Here is a 20714-nt window from a genome sequence, read left to right as displayed (position 1 = left end):
TAGATTCTCTCCATGTGTATGTCATACGAATTTAATTCTTACACAGTAATTTACAAGTAATCAACAAACCCTGGCATTGAGAATAGTAGTTGTTCCATTTTAGTTTTAAATTGTTGGATATCTTTTCAAGACAAACGTTAATAGACACTGAAGCTTGCGTCATTTTAATATCTTTCTCATGAACCAAATGTTTTATTTAAGTCCTTTAATGTTGTCCTCTGTTACTATTCCAGCTGGACTTCCGAAAAATTTATGATCTTTGTCAATGACAAGGCCTGATAGTTCTACTTTGTATAATTTCTTTCTGTTTAATAATTGACATATTCTGTGATGGTTACTTTTTCATCATTTAATTAAATTCTTGTTGTTTTGTTACCTCTGAAGATACTGTATAAAAGTTATTCTATTAATGGTGCTATTTTAATTTTAGAATTTCTTTTCACAGCTGAGCCAGAATTTGATGATGTTATACGTTATTTTCTTTCATCTTTTCAGCTAGCAGAACAAAGTTGCAACTTGGTGTGTTTTTCAATTTCAATTATGTCTGCTGTATCTGAAATATTAATGTTTAGTTTTAAAATAATTTGTTTTGGATTTGTCTAATTCTTCTGATGTTATATCGGGTTCAACCTGTAATGATTCTTTTCCACAAAGTTGTTTTGCTATTTTAGAATTGGATTCTTTTAAAGAAGACATCTTTCTTTTCCATCTATTTTTTTTATAGTATCATTGTCTTTGGTGGTATTGTTATGTTTATGCATGTTTTACGCTGGTCATAAAGCTTTTTTTTTTCAAAATAGACACATGAAGTTGACTGAGTAGCTTGCTCCCACTCATTTGGTGACCAAGTTGAGCCTTTGTTAAATCTTAATGATGTGGCATATGCTCTGCTCCTTTGTTACATCGATTTAACGTCCTTTCACCATCAAATTTAGACTTCATATGCATCCAGCATTTTGCAAATATTTAACAAATTCATTCTCAGTTGAGAAATGACGATTCAAGGGTTCGAGGTACAATGTATGTATCATTTGAATAAAAATATTATCTATGTAGTAATTTGCTGTCATTTCAACTTGATTCAAACTCAATAATGTATTTTTTATTGTTTTATAAAAAAAATTCACTCCACCCCTAGTCCTATAATGGAAAACTTCGTAGGTTCATATCGTTTGCATTCAACGTAAAAATTTCCGATAAAAAACCGTAGATGTTATAGCAAATATAGGTCATCGTACGGCCTTCATCAATAAGCAAAACCCGTACCGCAATAAGAAAGTCATAAAAGGCCCAGACAACAAAATGTAAAGCATTCTAAACGAGAAAACAAAGGCCTGATTTATGCACAAAACAACAAACGAGTAACAAATATACGGACGGACTTTAACAATGCAACACTAGATTATTCTTTTTTATTATCATTTTCAAATATGCAATTTTTGTAAAAAAAAAAGATATAAACATGAATTTCATTCATTTCTTTATTGTCTAAAAAGTGTTTGCATTTCGAAAGTTGAACCAATGACGTCATTCTTAATGTTCAAATCATGTGGTATGCACTGAAACCCTGGTTTTCTCCTTATCAATAGATGTGTCACCGTTGAAGGCAATGACTGCCTGTAACCAACGCCAAAAGGATTGTCAGAAAGGTCAACCAAGTCTGTTGGGCATGTTTTGAGTTCTTTTTTGTACCTTCTGATTTTCCCTCTGTCCCATGCATTACAGTGTGTTTTGGCAATAAAACGGATTAAACTTTTGGGCTTTAAATGTTTTGTTGCAGACAATTCTTTGGCATTTCAGTATATTGGAAACAGTTTTGGCATGAATCTGTCTGCCATGGCATTCGGCGACAAGATTAGTAGTTGCCGTTGTGGCCGTAAACATGTCTCGCAAATGACGTTGCATAATCCAATTTTATTGATGTGGCGTTGTCCCTACATGTTGATCAAGTCATGGATGGTCATCAACAAATCTCGTCTGCCTGTACCATTGTTGTAAGGACAGTAAGACGAGTTTCTGATGTGAAATTGTTTGGAAACAGCACGTTCGCGTATTGCAGCCTGCAATATTCTTATGGTTTGATTAATATTTTCATTGCTCAGTTTCGGTAATATACAGATGCAACATTTTTTTTTAATGATTCAAGTGTGGGAATGTATTGAAAGAATTGTTTCACGAAAACAAACCCTTAAAACAATCAATTATGGGTTTCAAATTTCGATCAAAGAAATTCGTGCGACTTCAATAATCCGGTATTTTCAATAATCTCAGGTAAGTGAGGTGTTGAATTTTTCTAAACATAAAGAAGTTTGGTAAGCATGAGTAGTAGTTCTATGATGATCAATCATGATTTTGTTAAAAAAAACACACAAAAATGTGTGTTGCGTTTCTAAGGTCCGTCAGTATATGATACACAGCAACGAACGACAACCACTAAATAACAATCTCTTGATTTGGGACAGGCACATAAATAATGCGTTGTAAATTACACCACAGACTTTCTTTATCCAAAGAATAAGTTCAAAAGTACATAATTATTAGCAATTCACCATGATAAAGAAGGTTTATAATGTAATGTCTTTCGAATTCTAACTAGTTAAATTTGGTTAGCGATGCAAAATTTTAGATATTTAGCTTGCAGGTTAAAAAAAATACAGGGGAAATTGTCTGCATCTTTTTGCACCGAAGAATATCCGACGAAAACGGTATTTTATTTATCTATCACATTTTTGTTCATAAAAGACATCGTGAGTTTTTAGTAAAAATTAACATTTAAGACTAGTGTGTGAAATACAATTGCCTCTTTTACAAAAGTATATTCACGCACGTAGCGAAAAGGTATAAATTTCAATCGACAAAGAGAGGCACGTTTTTGCAAAAGAGAACTTTCCCTTTATACGCACTAAGTTCAAGCAAGTACAATGTAATCTTATATTTATACAACTCCTAATCACTCCTCTGTTTTCATATTTAAATGAAATCAATGGATCCTGTAAAATTTACGACTCCAGAATAAGTATTTGAAACATCAGTACTAAATATATCATGCTGAAATTTTCTTTGTTATGCAACGATTTTTTCCCTTTTTTGGAAGAGGATGCATTTTAAAAAAGATAAAATGTTTGACTAAATGTCTTGAGAATTGCATTGCTTGTTTTGTTTTGAAATAGATTGGAAAAAGTAGTTTATTTGGATTTTCTACTGAAAATTATTTCTAATTTAATGGATTTATTTTGCATCCATGTATTAAAGTGTCCCGGTATGACGTTCAAAAAAATACGGTTGTCAATCAATTTAAGAAGGCGGGACAAAATGTCATTGGTATACAATGTACACAGTGTTAAATAGCAGTGATGCTTAAACATATCGAATGACATTGTCATGAATAAATGACAATGTTGTATAGACAACAAAAAGGGCTACTACATAATCAGATTGTTTAATCCTTATTCAAAATAAAGTTGAAATTGACAATCAGCTTTGTAACCGCTGTCATGATGTTGGGTGTATTATTGATTCCTACATACAAGAGGGTTCCAACATAACATGAAAAATCCGAAGTAGTGGAAGGAAGTGATTATCGTCTGATGAAATCAATCATATGCAATTTCTATTACATGTCTATAAGATAATTACATTACACCACTGGAAACAAAACAAGCACAATGTGATAAAAAGCATACATATTGATATCATGATTGGTAATATGTTATTATAAAAGCAACACTGGAAAATTAATTTTCCCGACAAATATCAAGTAGAAATATTTTCAGTGCGACAATTTCTTGTATGTTAGAATGTAAAAAGTGTGACAGTATTAACTTTTTATCCGTCTTTAATCCTTCCCTAGTATTTAATCTTTTAAACTCGGAAATGCATTTGACGAGTTAACGGATGGTATCTTTTACAGGCACTAATACAGGCTTGAATCAATAGTAACCATGATTATAAAAATGCAACATCCATTGAAGGTTAAGAATAATAAAAAATAAATAGGAAAAATGTACCATATATAATAATAAGTACATTTGAAACGGTCAACATTTCCCAACATAAAATGGATCCACAATCAAGGTTTAGTTATTTATCCAAACTTATTCAAAATACTGAAGTGACAACCTAATATTGGCTGCTACAAAGTAAATGTCTGAATTTTAGAATGTATACTGTAAATTGTTTTATACCTTTGTTTTTGGAGGTTTAGCTAGCTATAAAACTATCTCTAACTTACCATTTTCTTCGGAAAATGTCTGTACCAAGGCAGGAATATGACAGGTGTTTTCCATTCGATTCGTTGGTTAATAAAGTTTAACGTTTGAGTTTTTATGGACTTCCCCCTTTTTGAATTTACCTTCGGTATTTTTACTTTCTTTAGTATATAGTTTAGTCAAATTCGAAATGGGTTTAGAGAACTATTTTATGAAAATAATTATGATGGATCTACATTGATCAAAACTACAAATGCTGTATTTGAGTATAACAAACTCTTCTTGTTAGGTTCAACAAGGCTTCAATATAAGGATGAATATATGTTGTTGCGTATGCATGATTAACATATTTATTATATTGGATTTTTTTATGAAAGTGACAATTCAATATTGAGAATATATATATAAACAGAGCTCCTTGTTTGGGTGTAGTGACTTAAAACTGGAGATAACAGCTGTAGTAAGCTGCTATCTGAAGCGGCCAACAGAAGTTGTTTTAATCATGGTCAAAGGGAGAATCTGATTAAAAAACAGATAATGTGTCCAAGTTTCCCTTACAAGGGAAGCTTGGACACAGGATATGTATTTTAATCAGATTGGTCTAAGGGAGTAGGTCAAATTGTTTGATTGTGCGACCAAAAAAGACTGGTATTGGCTTTGAACTAGCTTACAGTTACTGCTTGCACTCTCAGATCTGTACTTTGTATCTAGTGTTTTTGTGCTTTGTATTGTGATCTAATGAATAAGCCCTCTTCAACTGATTTTTTTAGATTGTTCTTATGTTGAACTGTTACACCACTTTACCGGGTTAGAGGAATGATAGGAAAACTGCGAACATGTTTGACCTCCTCCCCCACATTATATATGTTCCTGTCCCAAATCAAGAGCCTGTAATTGAGTGGTTGTCGTTTGTTGCTTTTTATCTTATTTGTTTTTGTTTATTGTTTTTACATAAAGCAGGTCGTTAGTTTTCTTGTTTGAATTTGTTTACGCTTGTCATTTCGGGGACTTTTTTAGCTTGCTTAGCGGTATGGAATTTACTCATTGTCGAAGGCCGTACGGTGACCTAGTAGTTGCTAGCTTCTTCATCATTTGGTGTCTTGCGGATAGTTATCTCATTGGCAATCATACCACACCTTCTTATATTTATATTGGAAGTTTGGATATGTCTCTATGTCCGTCTTCTTCAATCGTCGGTTGGTTCATGAACATGAGTTTGAATGGCTACAAGACATTGGATCCGGGATATTTTGCAGACACTATACTGGTTCAAGAATCTATTGTAAAGGATATGACTCTGCATGTACGTGGTTTTTTTAAGTTTAGTAAATTTATTTGGATGAAATACTACGAACCAATCTGATCCAAATCGTTACGCTGCATCTAAATCATTATATAATTTATGGGAATCTACTTGGTTTTTTTTTAATTTCTTAATAAATAATGCTGTCATCATCAAAGAGTTTAAGCTTGCTGTATTATAGATAGTCAGGTTGGTAATTTTTAACACATGTAGTATTAGATGAACAGTAATAACCTAATACCGTTCCTTAGGGGTACATCAAAATTTACGGGTACTGAGATGGAAGTAATGCCATTGATTACAACTGCCTGTGTTCTGTCATATAGAAATGCTTGGATCCAATGTTTTGTTTACCATTTTGTACACCATAGAAGTTTAGTTTATCACCGCGTATTTACGAAGGTCGGTGTTTCTCTCCGGGCAATCCGGCTTCCTCCACCAATAAAAACTGACCGCCACGAAATAGCACAATAGTGCTGAAAGTGGCGTTAAACATCAATCAATCAATCAATATCACCGGGGTAGTACTTACATGAGCAACAAGACGGGTGGCACATGTGGATTAGGTTCCGCTTACCATTCCGGAGCACTTGAGATAACCCCCGGTTTTTTGTGGGGTTTCGTGTTGCTCAGTCTTTAGCTTTCTATGCTGTGTTTGTATACTGTTGTTTGTCTTTTGGTTGTCTTTTGTTTTTAGCCATGGCATTGTCAGTTTGTTTTCGACTTATATATGAGGCGACGATGGAAAAATTTGTCGAACACTTTAGCAAAGTTCATTATGATTGATTTGTTTGTGTGTCACTTTATATTGTTCTTGCGTGCCAGTTCTTGCATGAAATCTATAAGATGGGTTTCAGAATACCTTGATTTTCTAAAACCATGCTGAACTTTATATAAGATATGATGGTTTTCTATGTGAGACATTATGTTTATGGTAACGACATGCTCCATGAGCTTAAAACATTTACCAGTTAAGGATATTGGCTTGTATTTACGGGTTTTCTTCTTCTTGAAAGCTGGAGCAAGATCCTAATCCTTGGTTGTTTCTTTAGTCTCAAGTCACTTTTTAATTTGTATTGTAAGACACTATTCCCTTCAGTTCTTTCAAGATATGGCTATTGATGTTACAAGGGCGCTTTATATTAAATCGAGTTTGACAATAATTTGGAAATAACCGCTTCATTGATGACTTCTTATGGCATTTGAAGGTGGGGCTTTTACTTGTATCTTGAATTTTATCATATTTTTCGTTTGTAAATACAGATTGACACAATTGGTTAAATATATTTCCTTTTTCTCCATCTGTGAAAAGTTTGGCATTTCTTCAAAGAGTTATCAAATCTTGTACTTTTAATATAAATGGGGAAAAAGTATTTCCTCAGTCAAAGTTCAACTTAGATGGATTATTCTTGTATACCTGGTGCTTTCGACTGGAGAACTGTCGTACACAAGCATCGCACAAGTTGACACTCCGAGGCGGATGGGGAGCAAGACGATGAACTGTGGTTTATTTTTATCAATAGTACCGCTAAAGTCGACGCTAGGGGCCGTCTTGACCTTGGTGTAGGGTATGAATGATTCGTTCATTGTTGAAGACCCTACATCAACTGTCAAGATGAAGAACAGGAATAAAAGCCCTGTTCATTGATAATTTTCTATGTTTTCTATGTATTGTGTTCGATTTTGTCCCATGTACATTTACTCCATATTCTTTCATTTTCTATTCCATTATGTTCATGTCCCTTTTGATCATATAGCTCTTCAACTGTTCCGGTTCTTATTAATTTTTGGCTTATAAATATTCGGCTTTGCGCGTTCCCGATGAAGGTAAATCCAGAAAAGCGCTTCGGAATCATGAAATTTAGAAAGTGTTGCTATCAATTGTTTTTTTTGGGGGGGGGGGGGGAATTTTAAAATGTTTCATTTTAATCCGGTTTTGGTACCAGAAATGTTTATTTTCGCCTACACGCTTTCATAATCTGATTGGATTTCATCTATTTGTGATAATATAAAATTTTTATATTATAGCAAGCAGTAAGTACTCCGCCTATCCGCCCAGACATTTTCCTTTTGTGTTCCACTATCCTGTTTTATTTGAACAGACGCATGCATTTTGATGATTTGAGTTTAAAAGTTTGAGGAAAACTCAAATCACTGAAATAACCCTTCATTTAGCTTGTATTTAGACTATTATTTTTGCAATGATATTTGCATGAAATAATAATACTATATGACGTCATAATGGGTCTTTTTCACAAATGAATTCCCTAGCGTATGTACATGAAACATCATTCCACATATGACTGGCTTGTCCATAAAGTACCATGCAATGGAGATCATCGGTATTATCTGGCTGATTTAATGACATCCAGTCATGGAACAAACCACTACCATGTAAATTAACAAGGTCACCGCTATGTTCCCATACAAAAGTGCCCTCAGTTTGTAAATCAGAACCTCCGATGAAATAATCTTTTGAAGTTGCACCTACAATTATACATGATATTTATAATCCAGGTTAAAGTTCTGACTATATCTGTATTCGAACCAGATATTGTCATTATTATATAAATAAAGTTTAAGTACCAAACATCAGGTTCAGTACAACACAACTAGAGATTGCTTTTTGATGAAACATGTCAGTTAATTGTTTTAAAATGAAAAAAGCACATGTCATTTGAAGTTTCATTTATTGTGTATGACTGCTATATATTACCCACATGAAGTGTTATAATGTGTTTAGATTCACATTGAAAGGGTTGTGATATGAATGTAAGTAATACCACAAATGTGTTACTTTGGGTCGCTTATCCTGTAATATCATATGAAACGGAGATGTTTTCATTGGCTTTTCGTTGTGTTAATAATGGGTAGCAAATGTCACTTTTCTTCTATGGTAACGGTTTGTTTACTCAAGTCTTGCCGATTTTGTCTCCATTATCTTTACTGGGTCTATTCTAGACGAGGAATATAATGAAGTAGGCCATGTGTAATTTTGGAATGACACAAAGGGAGTCATAATTGTCAAAAGAAGTCTCCTATTAGTCCACATCGCAGCTGATAAAGCTAATCAACATTCTACATTGTAGACATCACATAAAAGTATTGTTCTTTTTAGCGAAAATGCAGATGTTTCATTTCAGACTTTCTCCAAAAATTTATTCTTGCGTTAAATGTTCTCTCGTTTTAGGCTGATTTTGAAAACAAAAGGTCATTCATTGAAACTGTCAGGAATTAAAACATTAAATTGAGATTCCAGTTATACAAATTTTCACATATCTCTCATAAATTCCCAAAATGCCAGGAAAATAGTTATTAATTTTCACCAACCGAATTTGAATATTCTGAGGAAAGGGTTACATTCTCTTCCATTTTCCATCAAATTTGCTGATGTTTGGTTTATGGATAGAAATTCAGAAAATAAAATCTTTGATAAACAATATTAGCCAAATTGGTTGAGATGTGATAAAAAAAAATACATTGAAAAAATAAACTCGATTAAAATGGTGTTTCTCTACCTGTGGGTTGATACAAATGTGTTAACATTATTTATTTTAAACTTATAGCAATCCTGAGATTATTTTGCGCAGCATAAAATGAGTTGACATCAAGTGAAAAACAGTTTTGACATTTATCTGAGTATGGATTGGCAAGGCGGTGATGCATACAAAGTCGGAAAAGCTTACTATATCGAGGCACTCGATCTCGTTCCTTTTGGAATTCCCCCGATTCCCTCAGTTATTGGCTGTTACCTTGATTAGAATCTTCTTAATAGATTTAAGAGATTTGAACATTGGCAAACTATTGTTATTTTTATTTCAGACAGCATCAAAAAAAATATTTATAGCCGAAGCGTAAAAAACCCTCCAAAATTAGATGAGAATTAGCTATAAACATAAACACAGAAATAAATACATAATTTTTGAAACTTAAAACTAAAGATTTTATAACTCAGTAATAATCGTGGTTACCTAGCAGCCATAAAACTGAAATAGAAAATGCTAAGCTATACTACAAAGTGACCGGAAGAAAAACTCCACAATCACAATTGAAGTGTTTAGATATAGATATATGTAATCCACTTTTACACTAAAAATATATACTGTTTATAATTTTGTAAATAATTGTTTGTTTTGATATTGTAACACAGTGATGACTGCTGTATCCATATTTTGACTATTTTATTTATAATGTCTGTTTTGTTCACGCATCGTTGTAAATATAACGGAATTTGATAAGACTGTCGTACAAGTGAGAGGTTTAGCGCTATAAAACCAGGTTCAATCCACCGTTTTCTACATTTGAAAATGCCTGTACCAAGTCAGGAATATGACAGTTGTTGTCCATTCGTTTGATGTGTTTTGTCATTTGATTTTGCCGTATGATTAGGGACTTTCCGATTGAATTTTCCTCGGAGTTCAGTATTTTTTTGATTTTACTTTTTTTGAAAAGAGAATAATAAATCTCAACAAAATTTTTGTCTTTACTAATTACATATGTAGATGATCAAAGACTTCTAATCAATCAGATGCAGACTTGGTTTTGATTTCAATTATGTCTAATTAAGTTAATGATTTACTTTATATTGCCCCAGGTTATAAATTTTACTTCATTGGCAGTTTCATTCATAACCTGTAATTAGGGAGGATATCCAAACAAAAGGATTAATTCATGCATGCAATTTTAATCATGAATTTCCATCTTTAAAATTAGCTGAACTAATTAAATCTTCTACGTTTTAAATTTTTTTTTAAGATGATACTTCCAACATTGTAATGAACTATTTTCAAATAAATATACCTGTGAATAATGAGTAAAAACAAAAAACCTAACTTAAGTCAGTACGACAGCAGAAATTTTCAAAATAACCTGAACTATAAAGAAGTGATTGATGCAATGCGAAGTCAATGCAAGAACTTTATCACCACTCACTCATGTTGAAAACCAAAATTTCAAAAACTTTTGAAGATTTCAGATCCTCAGTAAGAGCTTCATCTGATTCTTAGATGAGAATTAGCTATAAACATAAACACAGAAATAAATACATAATTTTTGAAACTTAAAACTAAAGATTTTATAACTCAGTAATAATCGTGGTTACCTAGCAGCCATAAAACTGAAATAGAAAATGCTAAGCTATACTACAAACTGACCGGAAGAAAAACTCCACAATCACAATTGAAGTGCTTTAATTTACAAATGTATTGACCCTTTTTCGTGTTCTAAATGAAAACTATTACAAGACACACACAATGTAATAAAAGCTTCGTTTTGTTGTCACAAAAATGTAAACAAACGTATGGGCTAAAAAAGGAATGCCTGTGTATTCTGTGAAAAAAAAAATTGGATAGGGAAATATAACTTAGTTCCTGTTCATATGTAATCAATGACTCATCAATTATGCCACAGATTCATCACTTCGTTAATTCTGTGCGTTTTGTGCATATTTCAACTAGACCATGTGCAAAACATTGTTTAAACTGTGACTCAATTTTGACCCCTTCCTTCAAAGTTTGCGAACAGTGTAGCTGTCTGAAAATTGACCATAATAACTGTATACATTTGAATACAAATAATTGAGGATAAAGAAAACACAAAATTATAAGATGAATCGTAATTTTGTTTTACTGTATTTTCATTCAGAAGTTGTGTTGTTAAACCTTTTTTGAATAGCCGTTAAACAGTCAAACTTGTAAGACGGTAAATGAATAATAATGATAAGGATAACATTCGTCAATGCTGAATACATTTGCATATAATAAAAAGTGGTTAAATTTAAAATCTAATGATTGACATATTGAATACTATTATATTATATATAAAAATGTAATTTTTATTATCAATTTAATTACCTAAGGATCCTACGTATTCTTTTAACAGTTGATTTTCTTCTTCAGTTTCTATGGCCGCTAGAAAACCACCACTATTTTTGCAAATTTCCTGCAAAGGAAAAAAAGTATATTTTGTTTAGAAATAAGTTTGTACCTCTGCTGGTGGACTGTTAGTCCCTAAGGGTATCACCAGCCCAGTAGTAAGTACTTGGGTTTTCTGTTTAAAATATTTGTCCTCGAGCATGACTAAAGAGACATTTATTGTCGAAATGCGCATCTGATGCAGTAAAATTGATACCGTTAATATTATCGATTGGTTTAGTATGTTTTTAAAATGAAACTAGAACTTTCTTTCAATAAAAAAAACCATTCAATTAATTTGTTAAAACAATCCTAAATATGAAAGGTGAATTTGCGTGTTTGACATGGTTCGAAGCGACTTTTTAATGTTCATAGTTCTCTCCTGGCATTGAGTGCTTCCACCGGTATATTTATATGACATGATTTGGTCGACTGTGATGGAATGTATTTTCCGTCAGCGATGACCAGTAATATCAAAATTATGTTTTTTCTCGTTCATGACTTATCGCCGAATGAGATTTATCACCGAAGTTTACTTGTCATTGGCAACAAGACGGGTGCCTGTACATAGTAGATCAGAATCTGCTTATCCTTCAAAAGCCTGATTTCATCCCAAGTTTTAAATAAAAGTTTGTGTTGCTTTAGTCTTGTGTGATGCTATCAGGGATGGGGTAATCGTATCAAAATAAGAAAATAGATTTAAAATATGAAATTAGTCTTTAGTTTTCTATGTTGTATTTTGTGTACTATTGTTTGTCTGTTTGTCTTTTCTTTTTTAGCCATGGCGTTGTCAGTTTATTTTCGATTTATGAGTTTGAATGTCCCTCTGGTATCTTTCGCCCCTCTTTTAATTTAAGTTCTGTACTACATTGTAGTAGTAAGCTTATTTGTATCAAAGTTCCTTAAAGCATTATTTTCAATAAGAGTTGGAATTTTAGCTTAGAATAGATAAACAGTGATAAGTCATTATGTTATAATATAAAAATTTAGAAAGTACACAAAATCCTTTTAACAAGAATCAATGGCTATGCATTGAAATTCTTGTTTAGATATAGATATATGTAATCCACTTTGACACTAAAAATATATACTGTTTATAATTTTGAAAAGAGAATAATAAATTCTCAACAAAATTTTTGTCTTTACTAATTACATATGTAGATGATCAAAGACTTCTAATCAATCAGATGCAGACTTGGTTTTGATTTCAATTATGTCTAATTAAGTTAATGATTTACTTTATATTGCCCCAGGTTATAAATCTTACTTCATTGGCAGTTTCATTCATAACCTGTAATTAGGGATGATATCCAAACAAAAGGATTAATTAATAAAATTGAGAATGGAAATGGGGAATGTGTCAAAGAGACAACAACCCGACCATAGAACAGACAACAGCATAAAGGTCACTAACAGGTCTTCAATGCAGCGAGAAATTCCCGCACCCGGAGGCGTCCTTCAGCTGGCCCCTAAACAAATATATATACTAGTTCAGTGATAATGAACGCCATACTAAACTCCAAATTGTACACAAGAAACTAAAATTAAAAATAATACAAGACTAACAAATGCTAGAGGCTCCTGACTTGGGACAGGCGCAAAAATGCGGCGGGGTTAAACATGTTTATGAGATCTCAAGCCTCCCCCTATACCTCTAGCCAATGTAGAAAAGTAAACGCATAACAATACGCACATTAAATTTGCAATTTTAATCATGAATTTCTATCTTTAAAATTAGCTGAACTAATTAAATCTTCTACGTTTTAAATAATTTTTTTAAGATGATACTTCCAGCATTGTAATGAACTATTTTCAAATAAATATACCTGTGAATAATGAGTAAAAACAAAAAACCTAACTTAAGTCAGTACGACAGCAGAAATTTTCAAAATAACCTGAACTATAAAGAAGTGATTGATGCAATGCGAAGTCAATGCAAGAACTTTATCACCACTCACTCATGTTGAAAACCAAAATTTCAAAAACTTTTGAAGATTTCAGATCCTCAGTAAGAGCTTCCATCTAGAAAACAACTGTTTACATAAAATTTGGAAACAATGCTTAAATGTTGTTTTTGTAAAGTCTGAATTTCCAAGCCACGTAAGCAACATAATTGTGTGTAACATACTTTTTTATATATTTTTTTATAATTTTGTAGCATGTAATTGACAGTAATCGAAAAGTACAAAAAATGTAATGTAATTACTTTTGATAAAGTAATCGATTATCAATCGATAACACAAAAATCCTTCAAGTAATCGATTATTAATCGATAGCATTTGTCAGTAATCGAGCCCATCCCTGGATGCTATTGATTTTCTCTCGGTATTTTCTTTTTCAATGTCTGTTATTTTCATAGATCATGGTCTTGTATATCACTTTCATTTAAAACTTCTCGTATTTTTATTCGTACTTTCACATTCGGCTGTGAGTTTGTGTTACACCTACAACACTATTAATAACTTCATATTAAGGTTAAAAATACTCAATTATTTCAAAGTTATAACGTGCAGAACTGTGATAGTCGAATACAGTACAACATGCATTTGAAATATATATTTTTGTTGAATATAATAACTGGTATCTTTTTTTTCTTACCTCGAATTCATTACTTTATAAGCAGGTATAGGAAATTCCTACCTGGTATTAGCATCAATTATTGTTGTATTATTCAAACAAGGACAGATAAAAACTTCTTTTTTTGTAGACGGTAATACTTTTTGGAAACCTTTGTTGCCTTAAATGATTGTTTTTGTCATATTGTACCTTGGATAAAGTTCAAAATTATAACAGATATTTGGATGGCGTTGAAATAAATATTCATCTTTTTAAGAAAATTAAAGTTGATACCAAAGACATATTTCGCTTTTTTGAGCAATACTGAATTTTACTTGATTTTTGAAACGGCATTTTTGTGAAATAAAGTAAATGTCATCTTGATATACGTTTGAATTGAAACTATTGTATCCTGTTTTTTAGTGTTCAATTTTTTTCTGTTATTATATAAATTATTTATCATACATGAGCCAGATAATTTTATTTTTATTTTTATAATGAACAAGATAATATAATTTTGATTAATTCTTACAAAATTTAGGATTACTTTGAACTTGATTAAAACAGATTATTTATTTTCAGTTTTTACCAAGCCAGGATATTCATTTTTCAAAATCTTCTTCCCCTTTTCCCCGAAAATCAAATGGTCGCCCCCTACTGGGTTTTTCAAGCAATACTCGGAGAAACTTTTAAGTCTCTGACTACAACTACATGTAGGTTATCCCTCAGTAAAGTAATTTCATGTTTTTATAACGTATTCTGCTGAACATCAAAACAATTGGCATTATTATACCTTTCATTAAATGGAATTGAGAAAACCTATAGATCGAGTGGTTTCGGTTTATATATAGCGATGTTTATTTAAAAATTCTTCAAATAGAAAAAGTCCGGACATATTATGACAATAAATTGTGTTCAGATGCTAATTGTAGCATGTTAAGGAGTTAAAAAAAAGAAATATGTAAATGCTCTTTATCACGTAATCAGACGTAAATGAGGAAACAGGGAAGCAATTACATCATTCGCAGATTTTTATGTTAAATGGACGAAAGCACTTCCAACATTTTACTTATTTAATTATTCTTACAATGCAATGTTTTAAAGCTGTTTGCGTATGGTAATGTTTATGGAGATATTACTTGTACTAAAATATAAATTGTTACATTTTATTCTATTTTAATCATGCAAACTGAATGTCAAATTTTAAACATTTTGTCATGCAAGTTCTGTTTTTTCAACCGATTTTTATACAGTTCACAATAAACGAAGAATTTGATAATCAGACATTTGAAGTAAAGCTTAATATCCGTTTCTTCTGTTGACTGAATTTGTTTTATCTACAAAAGCAAAAGCGCCACGTATTTTGATTTTTTAATACTAAATGCTGGATTCTTGATCGTGCGATAATTGCTAACGCATGTTAGAGGATTGCTTAGATACCTGGTAAATATATAACAAGTTCGTGTGAACAATTTTGCTTTCATTCCTCCATAAAGACCAAAAAACGAAAACTACCAATGCTACAAACTCATTTCATTTACAATGTATATGTTTTCATTGAACACAAACTAAAGTATAAGACACAAAAGTACGCTATTCAGGAAAGAGAGGCGGAAGATGCCAAAGGGATAAACAATCTCATAAGTCGAAGATATTAAACTGACAACTCCATAGCAAAAACCGAAAACCGAACAAAAGACAAACAAACAACAGACTGAGCAATACGAACCCACTTGAAACCGATGTGTTCTCAAGTGCTCCGGAATGGTTAGCAAATTCTGCATTTATTTCAAGTCGTACAAACAATCGGTAATACAACAAGTCGATCTGATTTGGTGGTAGTATTCGTCAACACTTAATTAGAAAAAAAAAGATGTTCGTTAAAATCCTGTAATTATATATAACATATATTTGATAAAGTACAAGATCCGAAGATCGTCGATACTTCTAGTAAAGATTACAAAATAAATCAAGTGAGAAATTCAAATTCTTTTGTTTGATTTTTTAAAAATCATTTTTTTGCGATTTTGACAATCTAATGAAAATAATTAATATGATAATGATCTGTTATTAACGGGGAACTGATGGTTATTTGCATCTTATGCCTCTTACCGACGCATTCTGCCAAACCTGTCTTGTAGAATCTGGAGGTGAAATCAGGTAACAGCCTGTACCTATCGTAAACCAGCCTTGGTCACATGATACTTGTCTACTTGTTGTCTGTAAGGTCGAGGTCGTTCTTTCGAGAGATGATAATGATAGTGTTGTGGTTGTTTCTGATGTCGTTGTTGAGGTTTTTGGTATTAAATCTAAAGTGAAATATTTGAAACGGTTGTTATATTTTATCCAAAGATATCTACAAAAACCTTCCAAAATTCGTGTTTTTATCTTTTAAATGATCTATTGAATAATATGATGAAATTTTCAAACACATAAAAAGTTCATATTTCATCGCGCGGTTAAAAAACAAAACAGAGGACAAAGGAATATTTTGTGCATTGTACAACATCGTGCCTTCGTGTACTGTTTAAGACGTTGATTTGTGAATCAGCCACCGCCATTAGAATGTAGCACGTCGCTATTTCATATCAGCATGTAAAATACAATGGGCTTGCTTTCAGTAATTTTTTTTAATACGGTATTTTTTATAAATATTATTTGCTTGTACTTCTTAGAAAAGTCAGACACTTTGTCAGTGGTTGTTTTTTTTTTTATTTATATCTTAAAGTTTTTTTTTCTTTTTAGGAATTTTATGTTGATGGAAGATTCGTTTGATAGTATTTGTTACATTGACGTGGATCACACAGTTCCTTTTGATCCTAATCTTACATTTGTTATTCATTGGTTTGAGGCGAACTTTCAAATTGTCAAAGATCCTTTCTTAAATTGAAAAAAAGGTACTATCAATCTTTGCAGGACAATGCTACTGGTTTTAAAGATGTAAGATATTTCAAAATGAGACTTTTAATATTTTTCTCAAATTTCATGAGCTTCGTGCATTTTACGGCGGGCAAAAACTCGTTCTCGGAGCTTTCAAAAATAAATAAATGTATACATAAAAAGCATCGAACAGACTTCGATTTTCATGCATATATTTTGTTAAGAATAACTTTACGTATATGTAAGGAATATGCCAATTTGCTGAAAATCTTAATATTTTGTATTAAAAAGCAATAGGATATTTTCATTAAACAGCAAAAGAAAAATAAGATGGATAGTACACATTCCTATGAATTTAACTAAATTCAATACACATGCTTTCCTTGAAATCTAATTGAAAGTATCCTTGCTGACTCAATGAACTTAAGTCTTTACATTTCCAGTTATAAAACAAATAAGAAAAAAACCTCGCCAAACAGAAACAGAAACTTTTGCACTCATATTCACTATTGAGACTACTGAGAGTCTTCACAAGAACTAACCTTTTCGTACATAGTAAGATGTATCCAAATGTCCGATACACAATGTCGTGTTATGTAAGCTTAGACTATGTAGTTGACAAGTTCCATTATGATTGTAGAAAAAAGAAACACAGCTTGAGGTTAACGCACAATATTTACCACATCTGAATACTGCTCTAGTATTACTTTTACTGAACACCTTGCCTTCATTACACAAAAGATCGCTGAAACCGCTCTGTTTTACATATATATCTATCAAAAGTAAGTTCCCATTTTTTATCCAGAAAGCAAAGGAACATATTGTAAAAATAATGTACTTGTAATAACTCATCTTGATATCAATTTCAACTTTTGAACTTCCAGAAATCAAAATGAAAATATAAGCGACTTGGACAGAAAAAAAGTTATCTGACTGGTCTTCTTTACAAAAGGAATCACCTATACGTAATGCTATTAGATCAATATCAACATTAATGGTTTTTCAAAATGATTAAATGTAATTAGTAGGTAGTCGTATTTGCTAAGCAGTGAACTGGAATATGAAATGAAGTTTTCATTGCTTTTGTCACTAATCGTAACATCGTGTGGAGCATGCAGTTTATGTTTTGTGGGGTATTGTTTGATGGAGATATTACGTATGACTTCCCACAATCACTTTCTAGATTTACCAAGATAGTTAAATTCAGATATAGTTTTCATGATTCTATATCGATTATAGATATAAAATATTAGTGACCATTTAGAATGTGATCCATGAAAAAATCTAAAATAGTATACCCAAAATTTGGCTTTGTCAGTTTGATTCTTGATCATGTAGCTGAACAAACAAAACAGAAAAATAAATCACAAAAAAACTAAATTTTCTCTATAAAACTTTACAGGGATTCATCATCGATAGTAAATATTATAAAATCATTCTCAATTGTTCAAAACGAAATTATTACGTGCCACAATCTTGTTGATGCTCAAACAAGAATTGATATAGCATGTGAAAATCCTATCAAATAAAAAAAAATCATTGGGAACTTCTTGCAATGGATTTTTGAACAAGTGATGTGCTATTTGGACAAGGATGTAGAAGATTCAAAAATCAATCAAAAGTGCAAAAAAATCTTCAGAAAGTCTTCGCTATTTTCTTTAAGTGATTGTTAATTATCTTCTTTGTATTTTTTGTCTCGCTTGCAAGGAATTTCGATGATGGTAAGGCGAAAGTGACCACGGGATACTTGCTAAACAAAGTATTTTATTTGATACAGAAAAAGAGCTAGACAATCCTTATTTTGTCAAAAACTGTACCTGGGTCTGAAGATATTTTCTGAATTTTGAAGTCAGTTTGTCTTGGATTCATTTCATCATGGTTCAGTGACTTTTGCAAAGTAAACAAAGTTTTTATGTTTATTTCAAATATAAATATTAACGACTTAATCCAAGCAAATGAAGTCATAACCAAAGTATAGTATAGTAAGCTATAAAAGGCCCCGATATGATAAAATGTAAAACATTTCAAACAAGAAAAGACAAGGGCATGATTTATGAACAAAAAACATTTGTATATGTACATTATTAAAAGTATAAAAATTTCTACGTGTATTTAAAATAAGAAAACACGCTTTTGCACAGCTACGAATCATATTTATATCTGACAATAAAAACACGAATTTCCTTTTATCACCAAAAAGACAGAAAATACTGTGTTTCATCAAAAAATATGTTTGCCTTAAATCGTGATATAATGGACACGATAAAATAAAATACATGTGCTTCATTTCCTACAATAGTTTTACAGTTACCACACACGTACACGCTCTCGTAAATAAATTATCAAATCTCTATGTTTTAATTCTTAATGGTGCAACTCCAAATCTGTAGTGTTCTACGCAAATATTCTACATTGTACTAAAAACAAATGTTTTCCTTCTTAAAATCATATTGTTTTATACATCTCTAGTTTCTACTCAAAATATCTGCCAAAAGTGTCAATTGTTTATGAAAGATGAGTATCTACCTCATATTCCCTGGAACTGCAACGTTTAAAGTATATTTACCAACTCAAAAGAAAAATCTACATGCACTTAATTAGGTATGGCATAAATAAAAGAAGTTGTATTCTTACAATCCCAAACACCAGTACCGTATTAAAACATTGGTTGCACCAAACTTTCATGAATTATACATTATAAATAACGTCGGCTAAAATGTTGCGCTAAAATATAAAAAGTCCAACTGTTCTACTTGCAGAAGCTGCAACAGCTTTAGCATGTAGTGACATTATAATCTAAAACATTACTTCCATTACTTAACCTAAATACGAATAAGTGGTATAGTATCAAATTATGTAATGTTCACATTTAAATACAAAATGTGACTAAACGACAGAAGGTTACACAAAATGCTAAAATGCCCAATATCACTCTTGTTGCAATTCAATCTAATAAGAGTTTGTTATTCTTTTTCACTGCATCATTTGCTAAAATTGTCACATCATCAGCGTAGGGTAATTCATCATTTATATCAATACCACACTCATATGATTTCAAGAACGAAACTATGTCATTTATATAGAGATTAAAAAGATTGGTGATATTAATCATTCTGATAAATGACCGTTTAATCGTCCTGAACATATATATAAAAATAAGGAGATGAGGTATGATTGCCAATGAGACAACTATCCACCAAAGTTCAAATGAAGTGGATTGTTAGCAATCATAGGCAACCGTACGGTCTTCAACAATGAAAAAACCCATACCGTATAGTCGGCTATAAAAGGCCCCGAAACAATTCAATTGAGAAAACTAACAACCAAATTTATAACAAAACAATTTACGAAAAACAATTATGACCGACATAAACCAACGACAACCACTGAACTACAGGCTCCTGACTTGGGACAGGCACATACAGATTGTTGCGGGCTTAAACATGTTTGTGAGCGTTCAACCCTCCCCTAACCTGGGACAGTGGTGAAACAGACCAACATAAAAACAAACTATGAAAATCAGTTGAAAAAGGCTTAACTCATCAGATCGTTACAAAGCAGAACAATCAAACAAAAACACAGACCGGACGTGGCAGGGTATTTATCTATTCCTCATCCCTAACAACAATTAGGACATTAAGTACAGATCTGAGAGTACTCGCAGTTACCGACAGCTAGATCAAAGCCAATAACTAATAAAAAAATCGTGTATCTAGAATTGTACAAATAAACTGTATAGCAGCACAAACATTCTGTATCACTAAACTCATTTATCTTTGACCACAGTTTATTTCTGTTTATGGTAGTGTAAAAACTATGTCAATTTAAAATCAACAATGTTGTTTACTGTAAACA

The 20714-nt window shown here is 31.8% G+C and overlaps 1 long non-coding RNA gene across 1 annotated transcript; it reads right to left on the bottom strand.

The window, feature by feature from the left end:
* Nucleotides 1-7752: 7752 nt before the first annotated feature.
* Nucleotides 7753-16233, bottom strand: LOC127714414 (uncharacterized). The gene is made up of 3 exons (XR_007987724.1): nt 16092-16233; nt 11364-11451; nt 7753-7998 (listed from the first exon to the last, which is right to left on the bottom strand). It is a non-coding gene; the product is annotated as an uncharacterized LOC127714414 (long non-coding RNA).
* Nucleotides 16234-20714: the final 4481 nt, after the last annotated feature.

This window comes from Mytilus californianus, unplaced genomic scaffold (genome assembly GCF_021869535.1).
Source record: "Mytilus californianus isolate M0D057914Y unplaced genomic scaffold, xbMytCali1.0.p SCAF_1, whole genome shotgun sequence".
NCBI lineage: Eukaryota > Metazoa > Mollusca > Bivalvia > Mytilida > Mytilidae > Mytilus > Mytilus californianus.
The sequence above is the reverse complement of the archived record's forward strand: the minus strand, read 5'-3'. Positions and strand labels throughout refer to the sequence as shown.